This window comes from Rhinichthys klamathensis, unplaced genomic scaffold (assembly GCF_029890125.1).
Source record: "Rhinichthys klamathensis goyatoka isolate OS25496 unplaced genomic scaffold, OSU_Roscu_1.1 h1tg000059l_1, whole genome shotgun sequence".
Taxonomy (NCBI): Eukaryota; Metazoa; Chordata; class Actinopteri; order Cypriniformes; family Leuciscidae; genus Rhinichthys; species Rhinichthys klamathensis.
This window is the reverse complement of record NW_026606604.1, coordinates 9272631-9284880: the sequence shown is the minus strand read 5'-3', so window position 1 is coordinate 9284880 and position 12250 is coordinate 9272631. Positions and strand designations below refer to the sequence as shown.

At 36.4% G+C, this 12250-nt stretch overlaps 1 protein-coding gene across 1 annotated transcript in view; it reads left to right on the top strand.

The window, feature by feature from the left end:
* Positions 1-12250, top strand: part of slc4a2b (solute carrier family 4 member 2b) — a 48848-nt gene that overhangs the window by 5647 nt on the left and 30951 nt on the right. The window contains exon 2 of the mRNA XM_056249279.1: positions 8135-8193. The gene's annotated coding sequence lies outside the window, so the exon portion shown is untranslated. The remainder of the gene's footprint in view (positions 1-8134; positions 8194-12250) is intronic.

Sequence of the window (12250 nt, the reverse complement as noted above, 5' to 3'; positions counted from 1 at the left end):
ATTGTTCACCTAAAAATACCTAAGTAAATTTTGTCATCCTTTACTCACCCTCATGTTTTTTTTCTTCCATGAAACACAAAAGAAGAACATGTGTTGACTGATTTCCATGCTGTTTTGTATTAAATTACAATGAATGGGCACTGACGCCTACAAGATTAAAAAATGAAATCAAAGCATCATGAAAATATAGCTTTTTTGGGATGAACAGGCAAAACATAAGTCATTTTCATTGATAGTCTTTTCTTCCGGCAAGGTGTTAGCCTCTTCAACTGGGTTGAGTTAGTAAGTTGAACCAGATCAGTCGGATTCATGAACAAATGATTCAGATTGTTTTTTTTTTTACTGGATCAACCAATCACTGATTTACTAATTCACTGATTTAGATAAGAGTAAAAAATTATTTGTTCATAAAGATGTCGCTTCAGACACTTCAGACTTCGCTACTTCTCTGTTGTGTTTTTGTCATTTGCAGGGCTCACACAATGTCCAAATCCCTGATAGCCCTTCAGGCATTCTTTAGATTTTGGTAGCCTCAAATGAATTTAACTAAAACACTATTTTTTAGAAAATTGGATAGGAGTTGAAAAACATTATCAAAACACAAATATCAACCATCGTATATAAAATAATCAAATTACAATCATCAATACAATATGCATTTGGTTCTAACTGAAATTTCTATGAACTTGTATGAACAATGGAACAAATTACTAGTTCTGTTCCAGTGACTAAAGCACTCATCGAGTGAGAAATTGTGGGGAATTGACGACACACCTAACAGAATATTGTCGTTTACCTCATCATGTTCCAGCCACGGAAATTCCTTTGTCCATGAAACCAATAAGCGGCACTTTATTTTCGCCTCATAGTCAGATTTTACTAACTCTTTCTCTTTGTGGCTGTCTGACATTTTTACACCCGCACACACACACACAAGTTTCAATGATTTTCTGCTATCTCTATCACTTAGCAGCAGTAAGTTAAGTGAGAAAGACACTCCTTTACAGGGGGGCACAGACTAGAAAACATACCGAACCTATTTGAATTCTGCACAGAATGCTATATTTGAAAGCGACACGAGATTAGGAGGAGAAACGGTTGGAGATTAGGAGGAAACTGCGGCTTTACCGAGCTCAACGGCTCTGGCCGAGCTGTGATAGAAACGAAACGATATTGGCTATTTTTAAAAAGGGGAGGAGCTGTTTGATATGTCCCGCCCCATCTTCCTGTTACAGTGGCAATTACGTCAACACATTGAATAAGGCTGCGTGTTTGTACTTTGGTGGGCCTTTAAACTAATGATAAGGCTAATTTTGAGGAATTACACAATTTAAATCTCATGTTCCATGCAATTGAAAACTGAACCCTCAGGAAACCGCTTGGGAAACGTAACTACTCACAGAACATCTTACCCAGATGTTTGTAAGGCTTTGATTATGGCTGGGTCACGATCCGCCACGCGCTGTAAAATCTGTTGAAAGTTTACAAAGTGTTTGTGCCAAAACAGTGGCTTCAAGTCGTTGTTTTTGCTATAGCTCATTGAGCGTGAATCTATTTGCTATCTCAAGTAACGAAACCCAGCTGAATTCATGCATTTTCCATAATCTCTTTGTTTGTTACATTTTTAATCCACTTTCCCAGTGTTAGTGGTTTGTCGGTTTGTGGCTATGGAGATGTTTCTCAAACATTCCCAATGTAGAACTTTACACTGTTGTGCCAAAGACAAGTCTAGCCAAGTACCAGGTCGCTGTGAAATCTGGTTACGGAGCACTGCGAACCGTGACTGGCATTGGACTGTAGTGTAGGAGGGAACTCACTTGATTTGTTTTAATATATTGTTTAATAACCACTATTGAGAAATGCAGTAATATTCTTCCGTTATCTGGAGTTTTGGATGTTGTCGTCACTCTTCGTACAATCGATATTCGAGAGTCATCTGCATTTTGATGTGATCATGTTTTGCCGCTGCAATCTTGCATTATGCATGCCGCTGCCTGGTTAGGCAATAGCTTCTCTTCATTTCCCAATGTTTTGAGACTCTCCTGCATTTGCTTTGCTTACTTACTTCCCTGTTTATCATGACCAGAGCAGTTGCTGACAATGAAAAGTTAATGTGACAGGAAAGCCATGAAGGATGTGCTGTTTTCAGCAGGTTTTTACTCACTTTTTCTTGCTGAATCGTGGGCTTGTTGTTAATACCAGAGCTTTAAATGTGTCGACTAAAGATTGATGTGTCAATGGTAGATTGTTGTTCGGAAATTATGTAACGTGCAGCCCAGACATGCAAGTCAAGACCAAACTTGAAAATCTAAAGAAGTCATAAAATGACCGTTTGGCATCATAGATGTCTATCCCAACCATGTTTTCTTAAAGTGTCTCAAGCAGAATTAGCCTAAGTATCCAATGCATGTGATGGAATTAGCATATTTAAATACTAAAGCCCTGAATATATCATATATAACACTTGCTTTCTTTTTATATTGTCCCATTCATCAGTATTTTTTACAGTAACCACAAACCTCACAAACTTTGGCACATCAGTGGCTAGTAATTGCTCGGAGGTGCTAATTGTAGCGGCCTGGGAACTTGTAAACAGACTCCCTGTGGACCGATAAAATCCTGGAAAGTACTTAGCAGCCATCCAATCAGATTGCCACTGCTGGTTTTTCAGTGGTCTGTCTGAGATTAGGCATGCCTTGCCTGATTGAAAATTGTTGATTTTATTTGAATTAAAATAAAGTAATTATTTTGACAAATATTTGGCATAGCCAGAATTTTTATATCAGTGTATCCCTAGTTTTTTTTTGTTCAAAAGTTAACGGCTACTTACTGGCTCATAATAATTAGGGCTGTAGCATCTAACATAAAAGTCAGTGTTTACATAATATGTGTGTGTGTGTGTGTGTGTGTGTGTGTGTATACACAGCATCTCACAAAAGTAAGTACACCCCTCACATTTCAGCAAACATTTTAGTGTATCTTCTCAAGGGACAATACTATAGAAATGAAACTTGGATATATTTAGAGTGGTCAATGTGCTGCTTGTATAGCAGTATATATTTACTGTCCTCTAAAAAAATAACCCAACATACAGCCATTATTGTCAAAATAGCTGGCAACAAAAGTGAGTACACCCTAAGTGAACATGTCAAAACTGTCCAAAGTGTCAATATTTAGTGTGAGCACCATTGTTATCTAGCTCTGCCTTAATCCTGCTAGGCATGGCGTTCACCAGAGCTGCACAGGTTGTTGCTGGGATCCTCCTCCACTCCTTCATAATGACATCACAGAGCTGCTGGATGTTAGACACATGGCGCTTCTCCAACTCAATTGTCTTCTTGACGGTGTGTTTGGGGTCGTTATCATGCCGTTCGGCCCAGTTTCTGAAGGGAGGGCATCATGTTCTGCTTCAGAATGTCACAGTACATGTTGGAATCCATGTTTCCCTCAATGAAGCGCAGCTCCCCAGTACCAGCGGCACTCATGCAGCCCCAGACCATGATGCTACCACCACCATGCTAGACTGTAGGCAAGACACAATTTTCTTGGTACTCCTCACCAGTGCGTCGCCACACAAGCTGGACACCATCTGAGCCAAACAAGTTTATCTTAGTCTCATCAGACCACAGGACATGCTTCCAGTAATTCATGCTCTTGGACAGGTTGCTTTCAGCAAACCGTTTGCGGGCTTTCTTGTGAGCCAGCTTCAGAAGAGGCTTCCTTCTGGGACGACGACGGCCATGCAAACCGACTTGTTGCAGTGTGCGGCGTATGTTCTGAGCACTGACAAGCTGACCTTCCACTTCTGCAATCTCTAAAGCAATGCTGGCACTCATGCATCTGTTTTTTGAAGACAGCTTCTGCACCTGACGCACAGCACAAGGTCTCAACTCCTTTGATTGACCCTTGCGAGGCCTGTTACGAGTGAAACTCATCTTGGAAAACCTCTTTATGACCCTGGCCTGTACTGTAAGTTTCAGGGTGTTACCAATCTTCTTATAGCCTAGGTCAACTTTGTGGAGAGCAACCATTCTAATTCTCAAATCCTTGGAGAGTTATTTGCCATGAGGTGCCATGTTGAACATCCAGTGGTCAGTATGAGAGAATTGTACTCAAAGCACAAATTTGAACTGCTCTAAGATACACACATTTGTATGGTCCTGTCAAGCAGACAAAAACATGAACATGATGAATAGGACATGTGGCTTTGCATGGTTAAACGACGTACAGCTATTATCATTTAGGGTGTACTCACTTTTGTTGCCAGCTATTTTGACAATAACGTTGAGTTATTTTCAGAGGACAGTAAATATATACTACTATACAAGCAGCACATTGACCACTCTAAAATATATCCAAGTTTCATTCCTATAGTATTGTCCCTTGAGAAGATATACTAAAATATATAATATATATTATATATATATATATATATATATACACTCACCGGCCACTTTATTAGGTACACCTGTCCAACTGCTCGTTAACACTTAATTTCTAAGCAGCCAATCACATGGCGGCAACTCAGTGCATTTAGGCATGTAGACATGGTCAAGACAATCTCCTGCAGTTCAAACCGAGCATCAGTATGGGGAAGAAAGTTGATTTGAGTGACTTTGAACGTGGCATGATTGTTGGTGCCAGAAGGGCTGGTCTGAGTATTTCAGAAACTGCTAATCTACTGGAATTTTCACGCACAACCATCTCTAGGGTTTACAGAGAATGGTCCGAAAAAGAAAAAACATCCAGTGAGCGGCAGTTCTGTGGGCGGAAATGCCTTGTTGATGCCAGAGGTCAGAGGAGAATGGCCAGACTGGTTCGAGCTGATAGAAGGGCAACAGTGACTGAAATAACCACTTGTTACAACCGAGGTATGCAGCAAAGCATTTGTGAAGCCACAACACGCACAACCTTGAGGCGGATGGGCTACAACAGCAGAAGACTCCACCGGGTACCACTCATCTCCACTACAAATAGGAAAAAGAGGCTACAATTTGCAAGAGCTCACCAAAATTGAACAGTTGAAGACTGGAAAAATGTTGCCTGGTCTGATGAGTCTCGATTTCTGTTGAGACATTCAGATGTTAGAGTCAGAATTTGGCGTAAACAGAATGAGAACATGGAACCATCATGCCTTGTTACCACTGTGCAGGCTGGTGGTGGTGGTGTAATGGTGTGGGGGATGTTTTCCTGGCACACTTTAGGCCCCTTAGTGCCAATTGGGCATCGTTTAAATGCCACGGCCTACCTGAGCATTGTTTCTGACCATGTCCATCCCTTTATGGCCACCATGTACCCATCCTCTGATGGCTACTTCCACCATGTCACAAAGCTCTAATCATTTCAAATTGGTTTCTTGAACATGACAATGAGTTCACTGTACTAAAATGGCCTCCACAGTCACCAGATCTCAACCCAATAGAGCATCTTTGGGATGTGGTGGAACGGGAGATTCGCATCATGGATGTGCAGCCGACAAATCTGCGGCAACTGTGTGATGCCATCATGTCAATATGGACCAAACTCCCTGAGGAATGCTTCCAGCACCTTGTTGAATCTATGCCACGAAGAATTGAGGCAGTTCTGAAGGCAAAAGGGGGTCCAACCCGTTACTAGCATGGGGTACCTAATAAAGTGGCCGGTGAGTGTATTTCTGTCTGTGTGTATATAACTGTATACACAAACTCTAATTTTATATATGTATATATATACGCACACATATTATAGAAACTTTTATGTTAGATGCGATTAATCGTGATAAATCGATTTTACAGCCATAATAATTTATAAATAAATAGATAAAAACAACAGTAACAATAATAAAAAACTATAATTGTTGTTATTTACATTATTATTATTATTATTATTATAAATAATAATATATAAATTTTTTTTGTAGTCTAATGATCATTTAGTTATTAATTTGTCAAAGTTTAAATAAAACAAAATCACTTCTGCATATCTGTTATCAGATTTGATTGTACAAATCATTACATTTTATAATTGTTTTTTAGATAATTAACTTTTTACTTTTTGATTAAGTGACCGTTAGATGATGGCAAAGATAAAGTGAATAAAAAACCCACTAATTAAATAACAATGTTAATCTAAATATCCATTTTTCATACTCTGCAATAGTGTTGTGATGCCTAAATTGAAATGATTGATTTTATTTTTTATTTATTTCAACAAAGCAGTGTAGAATTGAATGTGAGCCATTTATCGGTTAATGGCCACAGCATGGAAATAATTATTGGCTATCAGACATTTTAATATTGGCGCATCCCCAGGTTTTTAGTTGTATGTTCGTACCATTTAAAAGTCCCTGTAGAATGTCTAGTAGGGTTATACTACAGTAGTCAACATTTGAAGTGGATCAGAACCTTTCATCAAAGTTATACATACATTTTGAACAATACCCGTTCTTGTCTTAGGACAACTTTGATTAATTTTTTTGATCCACTTCAAATGTTGACTGTAGTAGAGATTAGTCAGATGGACTGTTGACCATTAGTTGTTAGATTCCTCTGTATCTAGCCTCACCCTATATCGTGGGAGTTACAGCGTGTTGTGAATGGAGACCCTTCTGTTTGTCATTCTTGTGACAAACCTATTATAAATGACCTAACCTTTATGATGACAGCGTTTTGAAACCCTTTGTTAGCAGACTATTTCAATTATGAGGGAGTCACATCCATCAGAATCAGTGAGGAATTCTCATCTTTGTATGGTCTTGTCTTGTGCGCACTTGTAAAATTGTCCGGACAGACATTGGCGTTTTGGATTTGAAACGTACACTCCATAAAGGTCACTTAGTAATCCAAGTTCTTCTATTCCTGAAGCTTTTTTGAGGATTGAGGAAAACCCAAGCTTTGAAGCAGACTAAAGTTTTAATTCTCAGTGGCCTTTGGGCTGATCCAAGACCATGTGACTCCCACTGACACATACTCATGCTGGTACACTCAGACACACACACACACACACACACTTGGCTGTTGGTTAAAACAAATACTTGCAGACATATATGGCAACTTCAGTGCTTGACTAAAGTTTTAGAGCAAGTTCAATGTTTTGTACACACGTGCCCATGAATCCACTGATAGCCTATTTAATTGTACAGTTGCACAGTTTATTAAAGGAGATGTAAAAACGGCTTTATAGGAGGGCCTGGGACACTTTTTTCTCCATTTATTTTTGGGTGATTCTTAGGTGGTTACTTACTGGCTCAATATTTATTTTTAATATTCTGGTGGTCCATAGATTTGGCTTTGAGTCTGTGGGATTTTTTAAAAACTTTAAATAAATTTTAAAATTTAAAATAAATGTAATTGTTTTTTATTCACAAAACAAATGTGCATAAATAACACTATTATTGTATTATTTATATTTATTTTTATATTAATAATTAAATGAACATATTGTTATTAATTATAATTTGTTATTTTTAATAATAATAAATCCGAATCATAATGTAAACATAATGCATATGTTTATAATCGTTATGTAATGACCATTAGTCATTATTGTGTTAAAAAGCAGAAACAAAACAGTTAAAAATCATAATTTTTTTGGTCATCATGCTTAAGAGTAAAAATAAATCCTTAATGCCTTATCGATAATAATGTCACTCAGGTTAAGATTCAATTAAATTGTATTCATGAATATCAAATAAAGGCACTTTTTTGATTCAACACCATCTTTTTGTGAAACCAACCAATTGGTAAATACTAAATAAATGATTTTTTTTGGTCATATTATAGTGTTGTTTAATTCCTAAGGCGATGAAAAGATAGAGTGGTGTCTAACAAGTGTCCTTGAACGTTTCCTTACATGAGAGATTTACTGTTGAAACGTCTTTATTAATCATTTAAAACACAGATAGGTATGAGGTGTGTGAGTGTGTGCTGTATATGTGAGGATATGGGTGGGTGTGTGTGTGTGTGTGTGTCACAGTTGACTCACTGTTGAGCAGTGGTCACATGGCCGGCTGTCAGAGGTTTAGGGGTGGAAACCTAATCCAGCAGAGGAAACGTTTGACCCATCAGTACTGGAGTTTGAGTGTGTGAAGGCAACGCTGCGTGCTTTATAAGCTCTCTCTCTCTCTCTCTCTCTCTCTCTAGTGTTCTGTACACAGTGGCTGTTGGCTTTACACTAAGATGTCAGCGGCGGCTTCTCTGCAGTAAGCACTTTGAGGTATGTTTGAGTTTCAGTGGGTTCGCATCATGCTTCTTTAAAGTCAGTACTGACTATTTTTGTGTAGTTAACTAAAGTTGCTATTTTAACAGTTGGTGATAATTCTATAATAATTGATCAAACAGAATTTTGTTTTAGATGTTTTTGCATGTGTTTTCTAAGAATATCTCAAAATGGATGTGGTTTGGTAAATACTAATTTACCTTCAAATTGTATTACTTTTTATCACTTTAAATGGTAAGTACATATACTTAATGTTTGAAGCCTTTTTATTTATTTATTTTTTATTAATAAAACTTTTCCAAATTAACTGTTTAGATTTAACATACCAGATGATTAATTTATAACTTTGCACCTAGAAGTGAAATTCAAAAGTCAGCATATCACGACGGATCACAAGACATTGCAAAGTCAACAGTGAAAAGTCCAGTTTTGCTGATATTGCCTTGTCATCATATAGTGTGTACTTTTATTTTTCCACTTAAGTAACTTTTGAATCTAATTGGTTAATGATCTAGAGAAGTGGTCTGTGTGCTTACAGCCCAGAGGCTGTGTGGCGTGAGTTTGATAAAGTCATTAAACATGACAGCAATGATCATCTCTAGTGTTCAGCACCATAGTGTGTTTAATACGTTTCGTTATACAAAATGAAAAAGAGCTTTTATGATTGTTGTCCAAAAGTATGGTTTTGTAGATGATAGTACTTAATTGATATTTGATCTGTATTATCAAGTTGCTTGTGTAAAATACTAATTGTAAATCATTGTGTTGGGTCACAAATGGTCGAATTGACTAGTCATCCAACAGTTGAATAGTTGTTATTAGAGCTGCACGATTAATCGTTAAAAGATCGCAATCTCAATTCAAACACCTACACGACCTCATTCCTAAATGACAATGATCTATTAAACCTTGGACAAAATCACAACGGACCATTCATATCTGTGTTGGCGCTGCCGTTGATCCAGAGAGAGCAGTTTGTCATGTATGAAGCAGCTTCACAAGCTTTTTTTCCACAATATCGTTTTTTTCCGTCTTACAAATATTCTAATTATATTCAAGTATTGAGATAAGTTTATAGTTTGGACACTGATGTCTATGGAAGTGTTCAAAATAGAGCAAATCACCTTTTGAAAGTAACTTGACCCTTCAAATAGCGATCAATTTCATCGTTACACCAGTAGGTGGCGACAAGTGACTGTTAAAAATGGATTAGCGAAAAATAAATTTATGAGAGAGTCATTGAATTACTCATTCAATCCGATTTTGTTTATTCAAATTAATTACACATTTTAAATAGACTGCAGCAATTAAAATGTTGTCAGAACCGCTAGTAAATTCTGTATTTTTGTTTAGTTTGTCTGTTCAGAATCGTGGGAGAATCGTGATTCTCGGTTTGAAAAATAAAAATCATGATTGTCAATTTATCCAGAATCATGCAGCTCTAGTTGTTATTGATGTTTACATTCAGATATTCAGATGAACGTCTTTGGCCAAATAACATTGCACCATGTCAGAATCTGCTGCGTCACGCTAAAAAATTGTTCAACTTTTAAAAACACTTCAGCATTTTTCCAATTGGCTGCGTTCCGTTTAGCTGTTTTTGAACGCAACAAATCGTCTTTATTAAACATCCCCTAAAAAATATGCCTCATAATGTAGTTTTGAACATGCCTTGTAAATTAATGAATGAAAAAGATTAAAAAATTGCAAATCAGTACACAATTCGAAACATCTGATTGGCTATTAATATAAACTTGTGACTTATGGAGTTAATCATTTATGCTTGTACTTTGGTAAAACAATTACAAATCCATAAAACAGTCCCATAGACTTGTATTATAAGTGCATCTTATTCACATTTTCTTTTGTTTGTTTTATTGTTGTGATACATTTTTTACAATTTTGGAAATTAGTTATAGGCTTGCTTGATTGATTATCCAATATTTTTCCCAGATGTGTTTTTTGATACTATTACAGGGACTTGTTTGGAGTAATTTGAGATTTAGTTTTGGGTAGCTCATGGGTCAAAGCTTTGAACCTGCAACCTTTCAGTTGCCAGCCCAGATCTTTAAGGCTGCACCATATAATTCTTGATCCAAACCAATTTTTCAACATTTTTCTGTATGAGGTTTAAATTCAACTCACAAACATGTCTTTCATGTGGACGAGCCGTTGGTCACTAGTAAACTAGAAATTCTATATTTGCTGAACTTCACAGTCATTGAGCATTTTATATTTGTACAGTGAGGTTTCCACATTGTGATTGAAAGTCTATTTGCAGAATGGCATCTTTATTGGCCGTCTTTGCTTTGTCTGAAATTATATTTTATGGACATGCTTGAAAATAATCCAGTAAGCCTGTTTGACTTTCACAAAAGCAAAAGGATTTTCCAAACTGGGAATGATGTATGATCCTACGGTCTCTGTTTAGAACCGTACAGGGATTCTAGTTGAAGTTAGTGGGATGACTTTAAGTTAGATTAGAAAACCTACAAGTTACTCGTACAGTGGATTGAATAAAATCCTGTTTTGGGTTCACATTCAAGGTACATGGTTAAAAGTGTAGTAGACGATAACATAATTTGGCGTCGCTAAGCAAAATATGCACACCAGTTAAAGTGGATAAGACATTTATGGTTATCTGCTTCTCAATTGTTGAAGTGGTTACAAAGTTGACCTTCGGAAGAAATTGAGTGGGAAATAGAATCAACAAACAACATGATTCCTTTACTCAGTCATTAACTAGTTTTTTAGTTGTAGAAAATATACATCCATGTAATTTTCAATGCAAACGTGGTATGTCCACACCATTTAATAAACTATGTGCAGATGCACACCTGGTTGAACCAACTTGAGTAGAATGGATAGAATGGATTCTCTTATCATCTTTCATTATGTAATCGTAGATACTTCCTGGTTTAAAAACATTTCCTTTTTGGAACAAAGAAACCTTAGTGCAATTTTCAAAATGTTAAAATACTTTGTTCAGGAAACCAGTTTGAAAACAGTCATTAATAGTGTCACTAGAAGCCAAAAAATCGACATACTTCACTGTTAACTTTTTTTTCTTCAGATTTATTTAGAATAAGATGAAGTTTCTGATCTCAAATGTGTAAACTCCATCTTTTAATATCAAATGTGCTTAAATGATTATTAGGCTGTTTGCTATTAGGATACTTAGAGACACTTGCAAGCTCGCATAATTTGTGACATTTTTGTCACTGTTATTGTTACAGTTTTCCTCACTATTATAAACCAGTTTACATTGCTGATTTAGCATTATCATTTTTTTTTACCTCTAGCTACTTGAAAATAGGCACTTTGTTCTAAAACAACACTGTAAAAAAAAAAAGTTGCTACATTTTAAGTACAATCAACTTGGATGTTTAAGTCATTTCAACTTAAATTACATTAATCTGACTTATCAAAATAAGTTAAGCAATTTTCAACTTTTTTTATACAAGATTCGACTCATTTTTTTAGTTAAAGCAATGTAAAAACATGTCATAACTTATCATATAATTTTTTTTTTTACAGTGCAGTGACCTTGCTTATGAATCAAAGGACAATCTTTTTTCAGTAAATCAGTTTTCTTTGTAAAATATAAATATCAAAGGCCCGGTTTCACAGACCGGGCTTAGATTAAGCCAAGATTAGGCCTTAGTTCAATTAGGGCCCTTAAGTAGCTTAGAAAAATAACATTACAGACAAAACAATGGCACTGATATATTTTAAGATATGTCAGTGGAAGTTTTTTTTTCCAGTTAAAACAGCTCAAACATGCATTTTAGTCTGAGACTATCTTAAGCCTTGTCTGTGAAACCGGGGGTAAGTTTCATAACTTTGCTCAGTTTGTATCACACATTTTGATTAATGTGCCAGTCACAGAACAGTTGAATCATGCAGTTTATATGAATTCGACTGGTCCGGAAAAGCTTTGCTGGAAATGTTGAACTTGCAACAAAGTTGATGTAACTGTATGAGGAACAGCCTATATCTAAATTTAGCATCTAATGAGACATTGCAACATTACAATATAGTGCTCTCTATATTT